This window comes from Pongo pygmaeus, chromosome 15 (assembly GCF_028885625.2).
Source record: "Pongo pygmaeus isolate AG05252 chromosome 15, NHGRI_mPonPyg2-v2.0_pri, whole genome shotgun sequence".
NCBI classification, from domain to species: domain Eukaryota; kingdom Metazoa; phylum Chordata; class Mammalia; order Primates; family Hominidae; genus Pongo; species Pongo pygmaeus.
The window spans coordinates 43,367,084-43,389,970 of record NC_072388.2 but is presented as its reverse complement, the minus strand read 5'-3'; the positions used below and the strand labels follow the sequence as shown (position 1 = coordinate 43,389,970).

The 22,887-nt window shown below is 37.8% G+C and overlaps 1 long non-coding RNA gene across 1 annotated transcript in view; it reads left to right on the top strand.

Annotated features, from left to right (window-relative positions):
- Positions 1-1,469: 1,469 nt before the first annotated feature.
- Positions 1,470-22,887, top strand: part of LOC134738143 (uncharacterized) — a 203,049-nt gene continuing 181,631 nt past the window's right edge. Inside the window, exons 1-2 of the long non-coding RNA XR_010123707.1 lie at positions 1,470-1,929; positions 2,309-2,391. This is a non-coding gene — a long non-coding RNA (uncharacterized LOC134738143). The remainder of the gene's footprint in view (positions 1,930-2,308; positions 2,392-22,887) is intronic.

Sequence of the window (22,887 nt, the reverse complement as noted above, 5' to 3'; positions counted from 1 at the left end):
TTTCACTCTTTTTAATGGCTATATAGTGTTCCATAGTGTATATATACCACATTTTCTTTATCTAATCTACTGTTGATGGGAACCTAGGTTGAGTCCATGTCTGCATTACATTCACTATTGTAAATAAATAGTGCTGCAATGAATGTAGGAGTACATGTGTCTTTTTGCTGGAATGGTTTATTTTCTTTTGGATATATACCCTGTAATTGTGACCGGAATTGGTGGGTTCTCGGTCTCACTGACTTCAAGAACCAAGCTGCGGACCCTTGCGGTGAGTGTTACAGTTCTTAAAGGTGGCGTGTCTGGAGTTTGTTCCTTCTGATGTTCAGATATGTCTGGAGTTTGTTCCTACTGGTGGGTTCGCGGTCTTGCTGACTCAAGAGTGAAGCTGCAGACCTTCGTGGTGAGTGTTACAGTTCTTAAGGCGGCGTGTCTGGAGTTGTTCATTCCTCCTGCTGGGTTCATGGTTTCACTGGCTTCAGGAGTGAAGCTGCAGACCTTAGCAGTGAGTGTTACAGCTCATAAAGGCAGTGTGGACCCAAAGAGTGAGCAGTAGCAAGATTTATTGCAACAAAGAAATAACAAATGTTCCACACTGTGGAAGGTGACCCCAGTTGCCACTGCTGGCTGGGGCAGCTTGCTTTTATTCTCTTATCTGGCCCCACCCACATCTGGCTGATTGGTCCATTTTACAGAGAGCCGATTGGTCTGTTTTACAGAGAACTGATTGGTCCGTTTTGACAGGGTGCTGATTGGTGCATTTACAATCCCTGAGCTAGACACAAAAGTTCTCCAAGTCCCCACTAGATTAGCTAAATACAGAGTGTCAATTGGTGTATTTACAAACCCTGAGCTAGACACAGAGTGCTGATTGGCACATTTACAAACCCTGAGCTAGATACAGAGTGCCGATTGGTGCATTCACAATCCCTTAGCTAGACATAAAATTTCTCCACTCCCCACCAGATTAATTAGATACACAGTGTCCATTGGTGCATTCACAAACCCTGAGCTAGACACAGGGTGCTGATTGGTGTGTTTACAAACCTTGAGCTAGATACAGAGTGCTGATTGGTGTATTTACAAACCCTTAGGTAGACATAAAGATTCTCCAAGTCCCCACCAGACTCAGGAGCCTAGCTGGCTTCACCCAGTGGTTCCCCACCAGGGCACAGGTGGAGCTGCCTGCCAGTCCCAGGCCATGAGCCCCACTCCTCAGCCCTTGGGGAGTCAATTGGACTGGGCACCCTGGAGCAGGGGCCAGTGCTTGTTGGGGAGGATCGGGCGGCCTTGGAGGGGGGGTGGCGGTGGGGCAGGGGGCGGGGTGAGGCGGGGGGGGGGCGCGGCGGCGGGGGGGGGCGGCGGCGGCGGGGGGCGGGGGGGGCGGGGGGGGCGGGGGGGGCGGGGGGGGCGGGGGGGGGGGGGGCGGGGGGCGGGGGGCGGGGGGGGCGGGGGGCGGGGGGCGGGGGGGGCGGCGGTGGCGGGCCGGGGAGGCTCAGGCATGGCGGGCTGCAGGTCCCCAGCCCTGCCCCGCAGGGAGGCAGCTAAGGCCCCAGAAATCCAGCACAGCAGCTGCTGGCCCAGGTGCGAAGCCCCTCACTGCCTGGTGCTGGCGGGGCGGCCAGACGGCCGCTCTGAGAGCGCGGGGCCTGCGGAGCCCACGCCCACCCGGAACTCGCGCTGGCTCGCAAGCGCAGCGCGCAGCCCGGTTCCTGCCCGCGCCTCTCCGTCCGCACCTCCCGGCAAGCTGAGGGAGCCGGCTCCAGCCTTGGCCAGTCCAGAAAGGGGCTCCCACAGTGCAGCGGCAGGTTGAAGGGCTCTTCAAGCGAGGCCAGAGTGGGCGCCAAGGCCGAGGCGGCGCCGAGAGCGAGCGAGGGCTGTGAGGGCCGCCAGCATGCTGTCACCTCTCATAATGGGATTTCTGGATAGGTAGTTCTGCTTTAATTTTTAACAACTAAAAATAACCAATATACCACATTTTATTTAGAAGAATTGCATTATAAAACAAATGTTTTACAACAACTAACTGTAATTAATTCTTTTGTTATATGTGCCTGAATACACCGAAAAGTTAGTAGTTTCTTTTTTAGGTGATAGGGTAATAGATGACTTTTGTTTTCTTTCTTTGTGCTTTTATTTATTTTTCTTTTTTTAACATATAAGTAATGTATATTATTTATAAATTAGAAAAAATCTCACAAGCTATTTATATTTTTAAGAATTTTACACGTTATTTTTTAAACTAGGTTCAATGCTTATGTTTATTTAGAAAATCTGATTATTGCCATCTGTTTTCACATATCTTCAGTGTTGTTAACAATTCATGGCGTGTGTTTCTGTGTCGGAGTCAGGAGGGAGCTGAAAAGATGCAGTTTTATCTCCAAAGGAAAGGTAAGATGATTTAAAAAAAAATCTTAGTTACTGTCTTATGCAACTTGAGGGTGATCAATGAGGCTTTGGCCAAGTGTTTCTCGACAAAGTTCCGACTTAGTGTTTCTAATAAAGGGCATTGAGTTTTGTGTGAGTCAACATATTTGAAGGCACTGTCTTTACCATCTTCATTGTTGAAAACAGCTTGTCACGTCTCGTTCATATTTAGTCTGTTTTCTTGTTAACCATGAAAGCAAAGTGGTATATGGGATATTGTAGAATCTGCTGCTGCTTTTAATTCTACATCTTTACTACTTGGATTGATTCTTTTAGAGTTGTTTATCTTTTTTTTTTAATGTGAGGTTGCATAGTCCAAGGATTCTGGTTTATTTTATGAATGTTAAACATTATTGAAATCACATAATTCTAATTAGACAGCGAATGCCCAATTAAACTATTCCTACCTTATAGTCTCAAACTTTTGGGAATTTTACTTGGCAATTTCTTCATAAATATATTCATCTGCCTTTTAAATAGCTTTCAAGTTTTGTGATATGAAGGCTCTACCATCAAATTATTCTTTCATATTGGAATTATATCGATCAATACATGTCTTTAAAGTGCTGAATTTTATGGAGCATCCATATATCAAATCTCAGGGCTGTAGATGGACATCCTTTCATTGATCACAGCTTGAACCTGAGCAGAGGATGATGGACAGAAACATGATTTAAGAAATGATAAATCTGTTGTAGCAGACCTATGATCTCCTGGTCTCACACCTTACAAATGCTATTGGTGACAATTGTGGCTAAATTGATTAGTTATTGTCCTTAGGTTTGCAACTCTGACTCTAAACTCATATTGGGCTGAAAAATTTAAATATCTTGTTTCCAGGAGTCTTCATTTTTGGTATCAGTAAATAATCCATATTTATTTTCCTTTTGAGTGCTTTCTCTGTACTTCTTCCTAAGTGAGGGCACTGGACTGACTTTCTTCTGAATAGGTATAAAATTTTGGCCGTTAGTATTTTTGTCAACCCTGCTTTAATTAAGAATAACAACAGGTTATGTGAATGTTGGCTGGAAATCAAGATTTGGAAGGGTTTTACTGCAAAGAAAAATCTGAAGTTCATGATTCAATGCATTGTGAAGCTAGTATTGAACCTGGTTAAATCAAATTACACTGAGCTCATTGCCGTAGTCTATGATATAGTTGCTCAGACTGGCCTTATTTTCCATTTTCTTCCATTAAAATACCATCCAAAACTGAAAATATCACAAAGAACTGCATTCAAGATACCTATTTGGATGGAAAATGGCACCTTTAACTGCATCTTTTTGTAGTGACTTAGAGGGTTCAGTGACTGAAATGTATTTTTTTTTCTTCTTTCTTTTTCTGCTTTGTTGTATTCATGCTTGCAAGCACTGCCTGCAAATGACAAAACCGTAGGGGAATAACCTATACTATATAGGCTTCCCTATGTCATTGAGAACAAGAGAGGATGTTAAGAAAGTGTTGATTTTTGTAATAATTCACTCAAGTTTAAGTTCTATTGATAGGTATCATAGTGTTTAGGAAAAAAAAAAGAGAGACAAGAAGCTTACATAAAGCACAATTTTGAGTTTTATTTTACATTGTATAAAGTAGAAGAATAAGGGCCCAGGGATTTCAATTCCAGAAATGTAAAAATCAAAAAGGTAAAGTAATGAAGGTGACTCTTTTAATCACAAATGGAAGTGATACATAAGTTACAATCAAAATTTTAAAATGAACTCATTTTAATATGCCTAAACTTTATTTGACAAGCTATTTAACATAGCCTATGAGCCAGGCACTGATTAAGCACTTTGGCATTTTATGAATATTCACTTACTTAAACCTCATAAATAACACTATAAATACTGATACTATCATCAGCAACCCCATTCTACAGATGGGTGGTTGCTTGTGTTGAAAAAATAGCTAGTAGTTAGCAGAGCTGGAATTCAAGCCCAGCAGGTGACTCATGTCCACCAGCAATCCCTTTGCCTCCCTAGTACAGGTGACTGTTGTCAGAGCCCCTGGTTGGAGTGGGAGGAGCCTAGAGGTGCTGCTCACTAGACTTGGCTCAGAGGTTGCAAAAATAGTATAACTGCCCTCCCAAACGTAATGGCCACTGTGGTCAGCAGCTCTTCTAAGAAGAAGATCCTTTTGGGTTAATTCAATAAAATAACTCTTTATGTCTTTGGAGCAGTGTGGGGAGAATTTCTTCTAAAATGGATGGAGGAGTGGAAGTTAAAAGAAGTGAACAAAACAGGTGGCAGTCTTTCATATGTGGTGTGTTTTCTCTCTTTTCCTGACCCCAATTTCCTTTGAAGGCACAAAATGCTTAGTTGAAAAGGGATTGAAGCTGTATTTACAGGTTACAGAAGTGGCTCTGTCAGTCACTCAGTTACCTCCTAGAAATATACCTATCCCACTTGGACTCATCCTTCTTCTCCTAAGTACCCATCAGTTCCCCTCTCCCACTGATTTTTTGTCTTCCTTCTGCAAACCTATTTATGCATTAGTTCCCACCCAGATCCCATACTCTGGCACACCCCTTACTTAGCTACCTATTTCTGAATGTGATTCTGAGGGATTTCATGGAAATGTTTACAATTGGATACCTTTTGGGTTCCTAGTTTGCCCAAAGGCAGACAGTAAACAGATTCTTTTAAGGTAAGGATTAATAGAATTTAAGAGAATGTTTTTAAGCCCTTAAACTGCTGTTTCAGTCTCTCAAAAGCTGAGTATCAAAGATTGAGTATCAAAGTTACACTTCAAGTTAGTAACAACCAAATACTGTTTTTTCATTCTGTTGTCTTTTGGTAAAAATTACATTTTTTGAAAGTAAATTTTTATAATAATCATTAAGATGTTTAGAAACCAAGTTCTTCAGGATAAAGAAGTTTATGTTATGTTGGAAAAGTTCTGGCTCCAGAGATATTTCTAAATTGAGGCCAGGACACAAAAATATTGTCAAACAACAATTTCTAAGCATTATAATTTTTAAGTTTTTCATTTTGTATATTCAAAAATCATTTTGTTATGTATTAATGAGTCAATAGTAGTGCACTTAGTTAATGCTATTTTTGTTTTTTTTGTTGTTTTTCTGAATTATCAGTATGTGGTAAATAAAACTCAAAGTACTATTTCTTTTTCCCTTGGCTTAAAAATTTGGCTTTAGGTGAAATGGACACTGCTGTGCTGACCCTGGGCTTTTTAAAGCTCTGTTGTAAAAGCTATAAATGGTTTCTTAACATGCCCCTCACATCTCAAATATCTTTTTCCACAAGGACTACAAAATAACAAAATGTGCATCTGAGGCTTTGACACACACAGTGAAAATAGAAAGAGGAGGGGGAAATTCACTTCTTTATTAGGATGGCTTAAGTAACAGAGAGGGAGAGCCAAAGGGGTGAATGGCCTTATTCATGCTTGGTATTCCATAAAAGAATTGGGGTGCTTCTTTTTCTGATCCCCTGCAAGCATTCAGTTGCATAAGCTGGTGAATGAAAACATACCCCAATACAAAGCATTTTTTAAAAAAGGATTCTGTTCTTGAATGTATTCTTTGTCTTAGTTCTTACTTCAGATGACTCCTTGCTTATGAGTATTTCCTTTGCATACTGTAAAGGGAAAAAAAAGATAACTTCCCTCTCATGAGAGATTATTAAAGGGCAAGGGTAAGGAGAAAAGTGGAAACCAGGAAAGGATGAGGAACAAATGGATAGAGTAAAGCAATTAGCATAATGTATTCATCCTGCAAAATGTTTTGCCTCAGGTCCCAGTGGGATCAGTTGTAGAGATATAGATTCTAGTCTGTGTGTAGAAAAGATGCATAAAGTAACTTGTCTGAACACTTGCTTATGACTGAATTCAAGGCTTTTTCTGTCTGGTTCCAATTCTACATGTAAAATATAAGGGTACTCTGTATTGAAATCCTGCTTCAGTGTATTCCAGTGGTTTAGTGGGCTGCAGGGGAGAACAGAATGCCAAAAGACTGCTGCTTTAAAAATATATCTTGGTACAAGATACCCTTGACACACCTGTCTTGATCCTACAGACTCTATTAATGAGAATCTTAGCAAAACTGATTAGGTTACTTGTGTAAGGTCTGGGGCTATAACCCTGAGCTTGTGTGGAGCTGAAAACTTTTAATCCCTAGTTTCTAAATGTCCCCTTTAGCATCAACAGCTGCAATACAAACAAATCAGCTAATATGTTGTATATCCAGAAAAATGTCTCAGTAAAATATGATTCTGTAGAGTGTTGCTTATTTATGCCTTTGACATCTTCCTCTCCCCCAAATCCTGACTGTAGTTAGATGAGACCAATCCAGTTAGGGCATAATGGTTTATTTATTCTGAATTTTAATGAAAACATGAAAGGATATGTTGAGAGTTATAAAGACAATACCATGAGAAAGTATACATTTTATTGGTATACATATGTCTATATACAAATTGCAACCTCCACAAGACGAGTTATGGTATAATGTTTATTGTTGGGGTCTTTAATTCTTAGCACAGTACTTGACACAGGGTCACAGTATATGTTTGTTAAATAAATGAATGAAAAAGTGAAGTCTGATAATTTCTGCGAGTACTAATAATTACTTTTATTTAGTACCACTAAGAGAATAATTTTGAGAAGTTTATTCCGTTAAGAAATTTCATAGTCTTTGCTTAGTATTTGCTCACAGTATAGTAATGAGTCTCTGTCACTTCATATTTAGGGAGGGTCTACTTTCTTCAAAATGCTGGTGCCCTACTTAATTCATTTACTCTTGCTGTGTCTTTATTGTGCAATTTTTTGATAGCTTCTTCTGTAGCACCATTAAGCATCTTCATACCTGAAATGGCAGTTCATGTAGATTAATTACACTTTAATTATTATGCATGTAATATCATTTAGGTTATACAGCTATTTATTGAGCACTTACCATATGTTGAGGACTTTTGAAGTTACAGTGAATAATGAGTTATAGTCCCTGGTCTCACATACCAATTTTACAAGCCAGAAAATATGTGAAAAATGAATTTTAAAAAGTTCAAATTATTGGAGAAAACAATAAACCATCAATATTTCCTGGTTGAGAAATTCCAAGATTCTTTCGTATTTGAAAAGACATTTTGTATCGTCTGTTATTCAGCTGCCTTTAAGAAGAGTTGAAACAACAAAGAGGTGATTTTAGTGGAGGATATGTAGTATAAGAAATAGGTAAATTGATTTGATTTCTCTAACTTTGTCAAAAGACTTTTTTTGAATAAATTATTTTATACTTAGTGTACTTTTTTCTATTTTTAAATTAGAATTTCTGAATTATGGCTTGGAAATTACTTTCTGTTGCTGCCATTCTGATGTTTCTGTGTCCCCTGACTTCCTTTGGTGGAATTGTTTGTATCTCTGAAGAAAAAAACTTCTTCGGTAGCTGCTTAAGAAAGGATATTTGAGAAATAAGTTTTTATGCTTTCTTGCACATCTGAAAATTTCTTTCACCCTCAATTTGGTTAATAGCTGTGTTCAATATAGCATTTTGTATTAAAAATGTATCTCCCTCAGAATATTGAAAACATTGATTCCTTATAGTTCCAGCATTGGTATTGAGACATGCCATTCTGTTTCCTATGCCTTGTATGTGACATATACGTGCAGTCATGCATTGCTTAATGAGAAGAATGCCTTATGAGAAATTAATCGTTACATGATTTTGTCATGTGTGAACATCATAGAGTGTACATAGTACATAAACCTGGATGGCATAGCCTACTACACATGTAGACAATATGGTATAGCCTAGCACTCCTAGGCTACAAACCTATATAGCATGTTACTATACTGAATACTGTAAGCAATTGGAAGACAATGGTATCTGTACATCTAAACATAGGAAATGTGTAGTAAATATATGGTATAAAAGATAAAAAATGGTACCTCTGTATAGGACACTTACGAATGGTGCTTCAGGATTAGAAGTTGCTCTGGGTGAGTCAGTGAGTGATGAATGAATGTGAAGGACCAGGATGTTACTGTACACTACTGTGGAATTTATAAACACTGTACAGTTAGGCTATACTAAATTTGTAAAAAATATTTCTTTCTTCAGTAATAAGTTAACCTTAGCTTACTATAACTTTTTTTTACCTTATAAAGTTTTAAAATATTTTAAAACTTTTTGACTGTTTTGTAAAAACACTTAGTTTAAAACACATTGTACAGGTATAAAGAAATATTGTACAGCAATACAAAAATATTTTCTTTATATCCTTATTCATAAGTTTTTTCCATTTTAAAATTATTTATTTGTTTACTATTATTTTTTAAAAAACTTTTTTGTTAAAAAAACAAAAATAACACACACAGTATGCCTGGCCATACTGATATGGTTTGGCTGTGTCCCCACCCCAGTCTCATCTTGAATTGTAGCTCCCATAATCCCCAGATATCATGGGAGGGACCTGGTGGGAGGTAACTGAATCATGGGGGCAGGTTTTCCCCATGCTGTTCTCGTGATAGTGAATAAGTCTCATGAGATCTGATGGTTTTATAAAGGGCAGTTCCCCTGCATATGTGCCCTTGCCTGCCACAATGTAAGACGTGCCTTTGCTTCTCCTTCACCTTCTGTCGTGATCGTGAGGCCTCCCCAGCCATGTGGAATTGTGAGTCCATGAAACCTCTTTTTCTTTATAAATTACCAAACCTCGGGTACTTCTTCATAGCAATATGAAAATGGACTAATACAAATATGGAGGATCAGAATCATCAATATCCATGTTTTCCACCTCCACATCTTGTCCCACTGGAAGGTCTTCAGGGACAATAACATGCATGGAGCTGTCATCTCTCCTATGATATATATATATATATTTTTTTTCTCTTTCTGGATCCTTTTATAATCTTATCAATGTTCTGAATTTCACAGTGATGAGTCTTGGGGTGTGTGTGTGTGTGTATGTGTGGCTTGTTCCTAACATTGGGCGCTTAGTTGCCTTTTTAATCTGGGATATATCCTTCAATTTCTTATAGATTAGGAAATTGAGAGTAAGGCAGTTAAACAACCTGTCAGATCACACAGCTAAGTGACAGAGCCAGGACTGTTTGACTTCCGAATTCTATGTGTAGTGTGTAAAGTTTAGCATAGCACTTTTACTTGTCCCTAATTAAAGTGCCCAGGTGGATGCAGACAAAAGTGACTCAAGGCACATGCTGAAGGAACCCAGTGCTTCTAAAGTATTTTCTTTGCTTTCACGAAGTCTTTTGCAAAATAGTTTTGTAGACCTTAATATTCTTATTTTTCTCAACTTTCAGCCTTCCTTAAAGCTTCCTCTTCCCTTTATAGCCTATCAGCCACTCAGCTCACACACATCAGGGTCCCACATGCTTGACATGTGCCCATCTAACAGATAGTATTCTCACTCAGCATGGATATTAGCACATCTAAAACTCACATCTACAGTTACTGCCATTTCCTGCACAGGGGTTATAATTTCTATACATATGTGAGAAGAGGGAGTTTGCCACAAAATATTACAGATTTTTAGTCTGTAGCATGTGATTGCACAGTTTGTTCATAGGCAAAAACTTGTTAGCAATCTAAGTTCATTTAGTTTTATTTGTTGTTCCTGTAAGTTAAAAAGTTAGGGATAACTACATTTTGATACTCCCTAAGCCACTTCTGACAGAATAAGCCTAGTACACATCTGAAAATGACACTTGTATAATCGCTTATAAAACAAAACTGGGGATTAAAACTATAAGCTTGCATTTTGATGTTCAAATACATAAAAGGAACAAAAATAATAATGTGGATATCCTTTGTAACACAGAAACTGCTTGTGTAGAATTTTGGAGATTAGAGAATTAAAAGGCCCAGGAAAGGCCTTGATGTCCAGAGTCAAATGAAAAATAAAAGTAGGATGGATTTACATTTTACTCTGTTTTCAGGCTTAATTTAAATACTTACTTTTTCTAAGATACTCAAAGAACATTATATATTTAAAGAAATAAATGCTTAGACCATCTGTTGATATTGGTGAATCTGCTTCTCCAGCAGTTAATGTGATTTGCTGTTCTGTTAACAGAACTTTGCTTTCTTTCTTCATGTCCTTGGTTCAAGCTGCCCTTTCTATGCCTTTCTTTTTCTCAAATCCTATTCATTTTTTTCAAGGACACCTCAAATTCCCCTCTCACTTTGAATCCTTTGCTGATAACCTTGGTTTAGAAGTTTTTCTTCTTAACTCATGGAGTTTTTGTTCTACACATTTGGCTTGCTTAACTATTGTTTACAAGTCAGTAGTGCTAAATATGTCTCTGTGGATTTATGTCTTTCATTTCCTATCACCGAGTAAGTACCTTGGCTACCTGTCATTGGCGGTGCCTTGCTTATGCACAGTTACATATCTGTAGAATAACAGATTCACATTTTTAGCCATGCTTCATTTGAAGAGATCATAGCACTGAGAACTTGCGTTAAACAGCATAACATCATGGTTAAAAGTCCAGGGTCTGGAGCCCACACTGTCAGGTCTGAATCTTGGTTTTACTACTTACCAGTTGTGTGATGCTGGGCAAATTACTTAGCTTCATGTTGCTTAGTTTTCTTGTAAAGTGATAATGACACTTACCTGCTAGGATTGGCAGACAGAGTGAATGAATTAATAGTTTTAGGGTATTTGAAACAATATCTGCTATATAAGTATTATAGAAGCATATGTTATAAGTTTTTTAGATAAAGATCTATAAAAGAGACAATTGTCATCATTTATTTACTTAAAATACTGTGGACCTATAAAGTAGGCTAAATCAAATGGTTTTACTTTGAAAACAAGCATGAACGTGCTAAAATCCATTCTCTCATCTTCTACAATAGTGAATTCACAAATGCTAAAAGTATCTGAAGAAGGTGGCACCACACCTACTCTGGCATTCTTAGCTGTGAAGAGGTGATGATGGCCACCGCAGGCCATATTCAAACTCCTGTGCAGGATAGGAGAGCTCCTCTTCCTTCTTTGATAGCAGCTTTTCCAAAGGTAGCTGAATTCTCCAACTGGGTAGTTTGAATGCAATCAGATTCCCTGTGGGAGAATAATAGGATAAATGACTCACCCCAAGCTCATAGGCAGTCAAGATTTTAGAGCAACAAGTTTTAACATTTTGATGCAGTAGATTTTAGTATTTTCATATAGACATTCCAGTGGGGCAATTGGAGTGACATAAAGTCTATCAAAATAAAATTTGCATTTTGATACACATTACAAACCTCAATCCACTATTTCTGACCCCTAAGAATATAACTCTTTTAAAGTATACTCTTTCAGACATACTCTGAAACTGAGACAGGTGCTTAATTTTCTTCACACAAGCAATACTCTTTCAGAAAATTACTTGTATTACAGAATAAAAATCTTCTAAAGGTTGAAACTGGCACTTAATATGTGTAGCACATTTTTGAAAATCTGAGATTTAAAAAGTGCTAGAAATATATGACTGGTATCACTTTAAAAAATTAGTGACAATATGAAAATACAGTTCCTTATAATCAGTTATTTAAAAGCAAATTTTCTTATGCTATATCAAGAATTCTATTGTTGTTATTGTTTTATAAAACATTACATATAAGAAACTCCCTTCTAAAAATATTGTTACACTGCCCATTTAAAAGGTTGGTAAGTATAGGTTTTAAAATGTAACTGAGCATTGTGAAAAGAGTTTATGCTGAGTAACCACACTTAATGTAAACGATCCGTAGTGACCGACTCTGTGATAATCAGACTATTATTCAATAAATAATTTTTGTCTTAAAAAAACATACATAGCTGAGAACTTTAGTCTTTCAGTCATTTGGCAAGAAAATTGGATGTTTATATTCTGTTTGGAACAATTTTCACTCTACTCCCCCAAATGTCATTAGAAACTATGAGGGTCAAATGTAAGTTTTTTATGTTATAGATGAATGTTGAATAAATGGATAAATGGTGCCTAAACTGTGACAACATCACATTGTTCCAAATCACTCCAACTGTGTGGGATCTGAGCACGCCAGGTAAGTGCTCCAGCCCCACAACAATACTTTGTCATCTGCCTCCTGCTACCCCACCCCCACCTATCTAGCATGTTCTTTCCCTATATATCAGCATAGTTGTTTTCTTCCCTCCTTTAGATCTTTACTAAATGTCATCTTCTCAGCGAGGCTTCCGAGGCTTCCTCGCTATCCTTTATAAAATTGCACCTATTCCTTCCACCTCACACTCTTTGCCTCCTCTTCTCCAGTGCTTGTCACTCTTAAACTTGTTTACATCGCTCTTCCTCCCCTTCAAACTGTAAGCTCCTTAAGGATAGAAGCTTTGAAGATCTAGTTTACAGCCATATCTATAGGGCCTAGAATAATGTCTGGCACATAGCAGGCATTTAACAAATATTCAATGAATGAGAAAATGAGTCCAAAATCTTTTATATATGACTTTGTACTTATGGGTATGTCTGATGTCCTGGAAATAAAGGCATTTCAAAAAAATAATGAAGCTACCATTTAAAGAACAGATATATAGAACAAATCATTATTTTTGTAACATTCTGTGCATTTCAAAGGCTGTGCTGTTCTGGTCTTTTCCTTCTTTAGGCTTTCTTTCTTTCTTTTTTTTTTTTTTAACATAGCCATTATTTTCAGAAACAGCTCTGTTGGACTCTGCCTAATTTTTGTTCAGAGCTCTATTGTAAAGGAATCTGTCTTTGAGGATGCTGACCTTCTTTTCCGTCATTGTCTTGCTTTTTATTTTATACTGTGCTCTTCCTTTGGGACAGAGTCTCTCAAAAGGTTCTCATATATAGGTAAAATTGAATTTGTCTAATGACTTTTAATAAGGTGCTGTAATTTAAAATTTAACAAAATCCATGTGTGAAAAGCAGTGCTGTTCTTTTGTGTAGATAGGTACACTGAGTGATTGTCATAAAAGACACTGCTGTGTTGGTACAAATTTCTGTTAGGTACTCAGTTCTGCTGCATGAAACAGAAAACTGAAATAACAGTGGCTTAAACAAGATAGGGGCTTATTTTTCTTATGTAATGAATGATGCTGGTATTAGCTTCGTGGCTGAGGGTGTCGGGGCTGCAATGTCTACAATTCTTTCAGCCCTTAAGATTTAAAGAAGGAAAATGGAGGGAAAAAAAGGACAAAAATGACTATCAGATGAGTCATATTCCCTTTTTCTGAAGCTTCTCCAAACACCCAACTTTCACGTCCAAGCACTGGCCTGCTCTATATCTCATGGCCACCCCCATCTGCAAGGGAGGTTGCTTTTTCTTTCTTCGGAGCCAACAAAATTGGAATTCCATTAGTGAAGAAGGGGAGAATGGATATAGAGTAGGCAACCAGCAGTCTCTGACAGAGTAAAATATACCTAAAAGGTAAATAACATTTTTATCTGCCTTTTTTAGAAATGAAATTGACCAGGCCACATCACCTGGAGGAAGTGTTTGGAAAATTATCTACAGAAAATTATGTTTCAAGTTTTTAGAAAGCATGGAAGTAAAATACTCTTTATAATGTGCAAATGTAGACTAGAGCAAAGAAGACAGCTTAAATTCTACACCAAAGAACAATTTGTATAACATCCACGTGGTTGTATCTGTTGAAAGACATTGCCCAGAAACAGTTCTAACTGTAAGATTTAAGTTATAATTCATAGTAATTTTAGATAGGTCAGTGTGGATTGTATAGACTATAAAATATGGTGATAAATTATATAATAATTATTTAGATTATATAATTATTTAAGGTCTATTATTTAATATTTATAATTAATATTTCGCAAGGTAGATTATGTAATAATTAAAACAATTATATTTTGTAAATGTTAACAATTTAGAATATTTGTAGCTCATCTGTTTGATAACTAAAACAGATAAAAAATCTGAAATAATGAGTTTGTATGCCTTTAAGTTGTTATTGATTCATTTAGAATTACTTAAATGCAGAGTAATTTTAATTTTTTTATCTCAGAATTTAATTATTTAATTTAAAATTGTAGTAACCCGGGAAATTTGTTGGGAAGTCATTGGCAGGGATGAATTATTATTCCTAAGGAAAAACTTTAAGGTATTTAATTTAAAGTTTCTTTTATTCTTGTAACTACTTAGGAAATGACTTTAGGGGGCTTATCATAATGCCATAAAAATAGTAAATGGAATGAAAGAAATCAGGTCCCTAAAGAAGCAACACACTTCAGTTTTTCAAATGTCTATAATTATACAATAATGTGTTTTAATCCTAGGGGAAAAGTATTTTGGATCTTATTCTTCCTTAATTTTAAATGAATGGGAACCTTGTTGAGTTTAAATTAACATTGCACATTGAATTGCAGTTGTCTTCATTTTTCTTTATTTTAAATGATGGATAAAGAGAGCTGTTTTATTTTCTATAATCTTGTCTAGAAAATGAATTGTAGGTATAATGATGTTTTAGATTAAGTAAGGCTCAGGGGACATAAGTGTGACTCACACATAGTTATTGTGTTCAAGAAGCTTCTAGTCTGATAGGAGAAACATGTCTGAGACATTTACTTCCTTTGTAGCTAAGGGCTGTCTTTGTCCTTTCTGGATGCTCTACAGAATATTATAAACTGGGTAGCTTGTAAACCACAAACATTCATTTCTCACGGTTGTGGAGGGTGAGAAGTCCAAGATCAAGGTGCTGGTAGATTCTGTGTCTAGCGAGGGCTCACTTCCTGGTTCATAGACCACCATGATCTTGCTGTGTCCTTGCATGGCAGAAGGGGCAAGGGAGTTCTCTGGGGTCTCTTTTATAAGGACATTGATCCCATTTATGAGGCCAGAGCCCTAATCACATCCTAAAAGTCCCACCTCCTAAAACCATCACTTTGGGGGTTAAGATTTTAACATATACATTTTAGGGGGACATAAACATTCAGACCATAGGGTTTATGCTAGAGGTATGAACAAAGAGCCATCGGGGTCTGGAGGAGGGCAGATGGTGCCAAAGAGATTGAGGGAAGAAGATGACATTTGACATGGATCTTGAAGGAATTTTACCAGATGAGAGATTAGGGGATGGACATTCAGAGAGGGAACAGGTGATAGAGAGGGAGAGTTCCCTGAATGGACCCTCAGTGAGGAGGGACAGTTAAAGGTGGTGCTTGACAAAAAGTTGAGGCTGACTGTGAAGGGCCTTGTATGTCTCGCTAAGGATTTTGGATCTTACTGGCAGGCAGTGAAGGACTTACAGAGTTTTTAGGCAGCACAGTGATATGACTAAATTCTGCTTTCATGGAATTTAGTCTGCAATGACAATTAAAAGGATGGACTGGGGCAGATATGATTGTTGGTAAGGAGACCACCAGGAGGCCTTCGTGGCAGCCCAGGTGGGATGATCAGAGCATGAGCAGAAGGAGTCATCATAAGGACATAATCGAGAAGGTGGCTTTGGGAAATATTTCTCTTAGAACTAGGCATTTGCTTGTGGAAGTATGTGTGTGTGAGTGCAGGGGTCATGAGTACTTGGAGCTGAGTATAACTCTGATGTTTCTAGCTTGCAAAATTATATAGGTCTTATCTAATGAGTTTAAGAATTTAGAAAGAAATGCAAGGTATTTTGAAGCAAGATAATAAGTTCAATTTGGGATGTTAATTTTTTAAAATATCTGTGTAGGAGAGAGTTGGAGATATGAATTTGGAAATAAGAGTTGAGAGAGAGAGATTCTGGTGTCATCCTCACAAAGATAATTGTTAAAGCTCTGGAAGGAAGATGTCTTATCTCAATTTTGCACATTAACTGAGACTGACAGAGGTTAGTGACTTGTTTAAGGTCACTAGAGCTACCAGGGTAAAAAGTCAACATCTAACCAGGTCTTCTGATCCCACAGTCAATTATTTAATTTCTTTGACCCTCAGTTTCTTTATGTGTAAAGTGAGGATAATGATATCTTCCTCATAATACTTATGATTAAATAATATAATATGTATATGCAGTATCATGAAGTGACACAGGGTCACAATCAGACAGTCATTAAAAGTGTGTTAATTTCCTTCTCCCTTTCCTTCTTTTGTTTACAAATGCTGTTGTGGGTTGACAAAGACTCTCTCCTTGACCAAACTTTAGACAGGCTTCTCTGAAACCTCTTCCAACTAGGGCTCTGTCTTCCAGCGTACTGAGTCTGGTCTTAGCAAGAGTCCTGTTAAGTCAGTTTACGGAATGTCTCTCCATTCTTGGTATCTGATCACTCTTGATATCTGATCATATTTCTCAACCCACACCCTTGATATCTGATCATCCTGAACTAACTTCAGCAGGAATCATGTTAAGATGGTTTAGCAAGAATTCCCCTACACTTGATGGCTCTTCTTAGTAATTTTCTATCCATCGACACCCCTCACCTCCTACTCCTTGGCTATAAATTCCCAACTACTTTAATGTGTTTGGAGTTGAGTGGAATTTCTCTCTCCTATTGTAATAGTCTTGACACCTATTGCAATAGTCTTGAATAAAGTCTTCCTTGCCCATTCAACAAGTGCCAGAATAATTGTTTTTCTTTAACAGGGCCTTAATATGACTGTACCTAATCATATTCCAAGAGGTTCATTAATTAGACAGCTTTCTATATGTCTAGCATGACACCCTGACTACCTAGGCCTGGGAGTTCAAACATGGATCAAAACCAGAAAGCACCAAGTGGGCATCAGATTGAAGCTGGGTGCCAATAGATATGATTGTGGGAGCAGTCAAGGTTGAAGATATGAGTCATCAGAAAATAAGGAGATCTGAACAGTCGAGCCAGAGTTGCAAGAGAGCCCGGAAACTGGGGAAATAGCCAAGATCATGGGAAATAAGAGTATGAGAAGCAGGTGTTAAAGTGATCTGACTAATTCCACAGGATGAGAATTTTTTCTTCCCCAGGAATGCTTTTAACAAGTTAAATGCTTTTTGGCTCCATGTGAAGCCTTTTGGCTACCTTGAAATCTTACACACAGACTCTGCAGGGGATAAAGTTTGGCTATGTTGTTCCATAAGCATATTTTCAACTCGGCACAATGAAGACCATTGTCCTAGATGGCCTGCTGGGGAAATGGATTATGTAATTATGAAGAGCCGAGATTTAACACTTACGCCAGTATCTGCTGGCCAGGCTGGAGGGCAGTGGCAATCATAGCTCACTGTAGCCTTGAACTGGGCTTAAGTGTCCTCCTGACTCAGTCTTCCAAGTAGCTGGAACTATAGGTGTGTGCCACCATGCCTGGCTAATTTTTTAAATCTTTTGCCGAGATAGGGTCTTGCTGTGTTGCCCAGACTGGTCTCGAACTCCTGGACTCAGGTGAGTATTATTAATTTTTAAATACCAGAATAGAATCAAATTACTCAATATTAAAATTATATTTCCATAACTGATTTTTTTTATAATCTAGTAGGGTGATGGGGGGACTTCAGGGCTTCCATCAGGAATGCCAATGATCTGTGTTATATAGGTATGTGAAAGGCCTGGTGGACAGAATTCTGGTGTTTTCAGTGCCCCTTACTTTTCTTGAGTGCTCAAGACTGACCTTAGGAGAAGGTAGAATAGACAGCAAGGAGAGTTTTAAGGGCCAAACATGAGGGAAATGAACTTTTGGGGCAGAATCAAAAGAGGAGAAAATAGTTCAGCAGCTACAGCAAATCAGGGTGTACTCACTGGAGTGTTCAAAGGAGCAGGTTGTGCAAGTGTGAAAGTTGGCAATTTGGAAGAGACAGAAAGCAAAAATACTAACAAGGTTGGAGAAAGGGCTCTTATGAGGTCCTTAGGGTGTTAACTTTGCAATGCCATATAAGGCCTTGATTAAGATTTCTAACAAGTTAAAAAAATTAAACCTGAACTGCAAATGTAATGATTCGACTGATGGCATAATTTGTATGGATTTATTCAGGAGGAAATGTCAACTATATTTACGGCCCAGTTGAGAAAGAAGATGGACAGAGAAAGATCAGCAGACAGACCACTATATGTGCTATGCTCTATGGGATCCTGTACAGAGCCTGGGCTAAGAGGCACTGCCCCAGTGCCCATTCTCAGGAAGGGACAGAAACAGTTAACTCCTGGCTTCCAGTTTTCTGTGTGCCTTTGGGCAAGTGGGCTTCCTTATTCACATAAACTCCCCTTCCTCCAATTCTAGGGGTAAAGATAATCAAGAATTGACTACATATGTCTGGGCAAATGTTTATGTTTGGTTGTAATCAGAATGATGGAACTGAATTATGATGCTAGGCATTAATTTACCATGATAGTATTAACTGATATTTTTGAAAGTCACCCAGATAGTCCAATCTTGAGAAACTAGCTTGCCTATAAAATAATTTGACTAGTAACAGTATGTGTGATTTTCTCTGAAATACAAACTTTAAGGAGAGAGGTAGAATGAATTCCCTTCTCTATTCTTAGAATCTTCATAATTTCATCAAATTCATTAGATCTCTGAGTGTTTCCTTGTCTGTAAAGTGAAGAGAGCTATACATATATGAAAAATATTGTGAAGATGATATATTAAAGGAGGCTATCACAGTAGAAGGTGTTTTTTTATAAATGTGAGTTTTTAAAATATCTTTCAGTTTAAGATGTCATCTTGATAACTGCCAGATTTTTGGCTTTTCAGCAGCCTTTGCCAAAATAAGATTCAGAATAGTCGACCCCACCCTCCCAAATCCCCCAGCCCACTCTGTTTTTCACCCTGGCACAGGACAATTTAATTTCTGCTGGTGTGGGGTTTGCGAAGTAATCTCTTCCAGAGACACTCAGAACAGTGTTGAGACTTCTCTAAGCCACAGGCAATTACAGAATTTACTCCATCTTCACTTCTTTGCCCTTGAATCTGACCTTTCGAAGTTGTATAAATGGTCAGATGCTGGGCTATCAGTTGCTTTTTAATTTTAAAAACTCTTATCATTTCTTTTATAAACCCACAAAAATGCTTGTAGAAAAGTTAGAGAACTCATACGAACAACTACAAAAATCTTTTTTTCTTATGCATACGTATGTGTTTCAACAAAATCCAAATTATGCTATATAAAAATTATTTGCTAAGTTGCTCTTATCTGTACATTGTTTGCATGTATAGGCATTTCTGCTAAAATGCAGTGTATGCACTTCCAAAAAACCTTATATTTGGCAAAATTGTACACTAAAAATGGCAGGGATAAATTGGAAAATAAGGTTAGGGCAGAGTATTCAAAGTTCAAGCAAACTTGCAGCCAGAGAACCAGCAAAAACAATTGCTAGTATCTGGGTAGATAAGATAGACTGCCAGACAGACAATTCAACATGACTGCAGGCTGGTATGTTGGAGATTTTAAAAATGCAAGGACAATAAAGTGGTAATGCCATCAACCCTTTAATTAGAACAGGAAGGGCCAGGCGCGGTGGCTCACGCCTGTAATCCCAGCACTTTGGGAGTCTGAGGTGGGCGGATCAGCTGAGGTCAGGAGTTCGAGACCAGCCTGGCCAACATGGTGAAACCTCATCTCTACTAAAAATACAAAAATTAGCCAGGCGTGGTGGCAGGTGCCTGTAATCCCAGCTACTCGGGAGGCCGAGGCAGGAGAATCGCTTGAACCTGGGAGGTGGAGGTTGCAGTGAGCAGAGATTGGTCCACTGCACTCAAGCCTGGGGGACAAGAGCAAGATTTTGTCTCAAAAAAAAGAATAAGAAGGGAGCACACTGAGCAGGAGTATGCACAATACAGATGGAAACAGATTTCTGAGCCACTGGGGCTACCGTCAAGGTAGGCACTGGCAACAGTGAAATCTGCCATGAGCTGAGAGCTGCACCTCTCTCGCCTCTCTGGGGCTGTGTCTCTCTGAGTAAAAAGGTCTGCGAGCAAACCTTCTTTTAAAATTTATTTATTTGTTTTTCAACTTTTTATTATGGAAATTTTTAAGCATACCCCAAAGTAAAAAAAAAAAAAATATATATATATATAAATAAAAATAATGCATTCAAAATCCAGCTTCAACAATTATATTTTTCCATCCTGTTGCAGCTATCTATAATTTTACCTGCTAATAACTCGGTATATATTCCTACCAGATAAAAACTTTAAAAACCTATAAACATAATGCCACTTTCACACCTAACAAAATTTATCAAAATTTTTGATATCATCTAATATCAAATCCATGTTCAAGTTTTTCCAGTTTAAAAAAATCTTTTTGTCATTCCTTTCTTCAAATCAGAATTCAAGGAAAATCCATTAATTGGATTTGGTATTATGTTTTTGGGTATCTTTGTATCTTTGGGTATCTTTGTAAGTTTCTTTTTGAAAATATTAGCAAATATTATACATATTGATATTTCCCTTCTTTTATGAGTTTCACTGTTCAGTTTCTTGGTGTCTTTCATTTAATAGCTAAATCCTGCAGATCACTCTACATTACCATAAAGAATTTTCATCAGTTCTTATTATATCTGCATAGTCCTTCATTGGTTGGTATACCGTAGTTTACTTAATCAATCTTATACTGATGGAATGTGGGTTTTTTTCAGTCTTTTCTTACTATAAATCTTGCAAATCATGCTTTAATAAATAGCCTTGTCTATATTTTATATTTTTAAGCACTTGTTTTAAATTTCTTAAAACATACAATGGGCTCCTGCTGTCAGTGCAGCTGCTGAGCAGAGGGTTTTTCCTTTCCTGCTGATGGTTAGAAGTCCAGTCCTATTTTGGCTTTGCTTATCCAGAAAAAGTCATATATGAACCAGCACAACTCCAACTTATAGTGCCATAATTCCCCTATTTACTAAGTGTATATACAGAAGCGTGTTGCAGCAGGACAGACGACATGTGCACATACCCACACATCTATCCCCCCATTGTACATACAAACCACACATCTGCATTATCATTTTTAATGGCTGCTGCATTCATTATTTATTGCTGCATAGCAAATTACCCCAAAGATTAGTGTCTTAAAACAATAAACTTTTATGTGGTTTGGGGCTGTAGAAATCTCAAGGCACAACTGGGGAAGGATTTGCTTACAAGCTCACACATATGGTGCTGGGAGAACTGCATTCCTCGTAGGTCACTGGACTGAGCCTCCCTTAATTCCTTGCCCCATGAGCCTTTTGATAGGGCAGCTCACAGCATAGCAGCTGGATACAATCAGAGGAAGTGAGAGAGCAAGAAAGGATGACCAAGACAGAAACAGAATCTTTTTGTAACCTCATCTCAGAGGCAATATCCCATGGCTTTTGCCATATTCTGTTTGTTAGAAGCAAGTCACTAGATCCATTCAAGGGGAGAAGATAACACAAAGGCATGCATATCAGGGGCTGGGTATCACCGTGGATGATTTTAGAAGCTGCTGACCACAAATGCATAGCATCTCATTATGTGTATTATATTATAATTTACTTAATGATCTTCTATTGCTGGACATTCAGATTGCTTCCATTCACATCACACATCCACACTTTCCACTGTCTTTCTCATGCCTGTTGTATGCCTCAAGCTTCCGAAAATCAAAGCTCCAAAAACAACTCTTTCTTCATGTAGAGACTGCAGAGAAATATACTTCCCCCCAACCAACTCCTCTGGAATTTCAATGAATAACATTTTCTCTATCCTGTTGCAGGAATTTCAGATCAAAGTGATACTGGTCATTTATCCCATAATATATTCTCAACTTTAGAATTGGTATTCTGTATATAAAGTGGTCTTCCAATTCAATAAAGACAATGCCCTCAATAGAAAAACAGGCAGAGAAAGTGAACACTGAAAAATAGCAGTGACAAATTAAGATATGAAAATACTAAGTTGCATTCATAAGAAAAATACAAATTGTAACAAGATATTATTTTTAATTAAATCAATTGACAAAGATTTTGAAGTATCATAATACCTAATATTGGCAAGGATGTACACAACCAGGCACTCTCAAACATTCGTGGAAGGAGTTTGTCTTTGTACCCTTTGACCCATCAATTCCATTCACCTATGTCTTCTGTGTTTTCTTCTACATCTTGTAGTAAAATTGCATTGTAGAATTTTTCCAGTGTTAGCTGTCACTGTGGGATCACTGTTGCTATATTCAAAGCATCAGAAAATATCTGTCAGTGAAGTGAGAGCAGTTTATCAACAAAGGCCACGCCATGGCCACTTTATGGGTGCAGATCTTGACAAAACGATTCTCAAGTTGCCAAGCAGGTTAAAGGCAGTCAAAATAACAGTGACAGCCATAACGGAAACACAGACTTCATTGCTTGCAACGAAGATGTGGATGCTGTGAAGCAGAACCACTGAAATGTGCCTTGGAAAACATGAAGTGCACTGCATAATACAACAAACTATTTCCATTATATGAGAAAAAAAGTCTTGTGAAACTTCACATTATAGACTCTTAAGTTTCTCCAAGTGAATTTATTTTGAAGGGAGGACACATTGGTATAAGCCAAAGAAGTCTCATTGAATCTTTTGTGTTCATCTTAGTTGTCAGTACAGTGAAATGGGTTAAA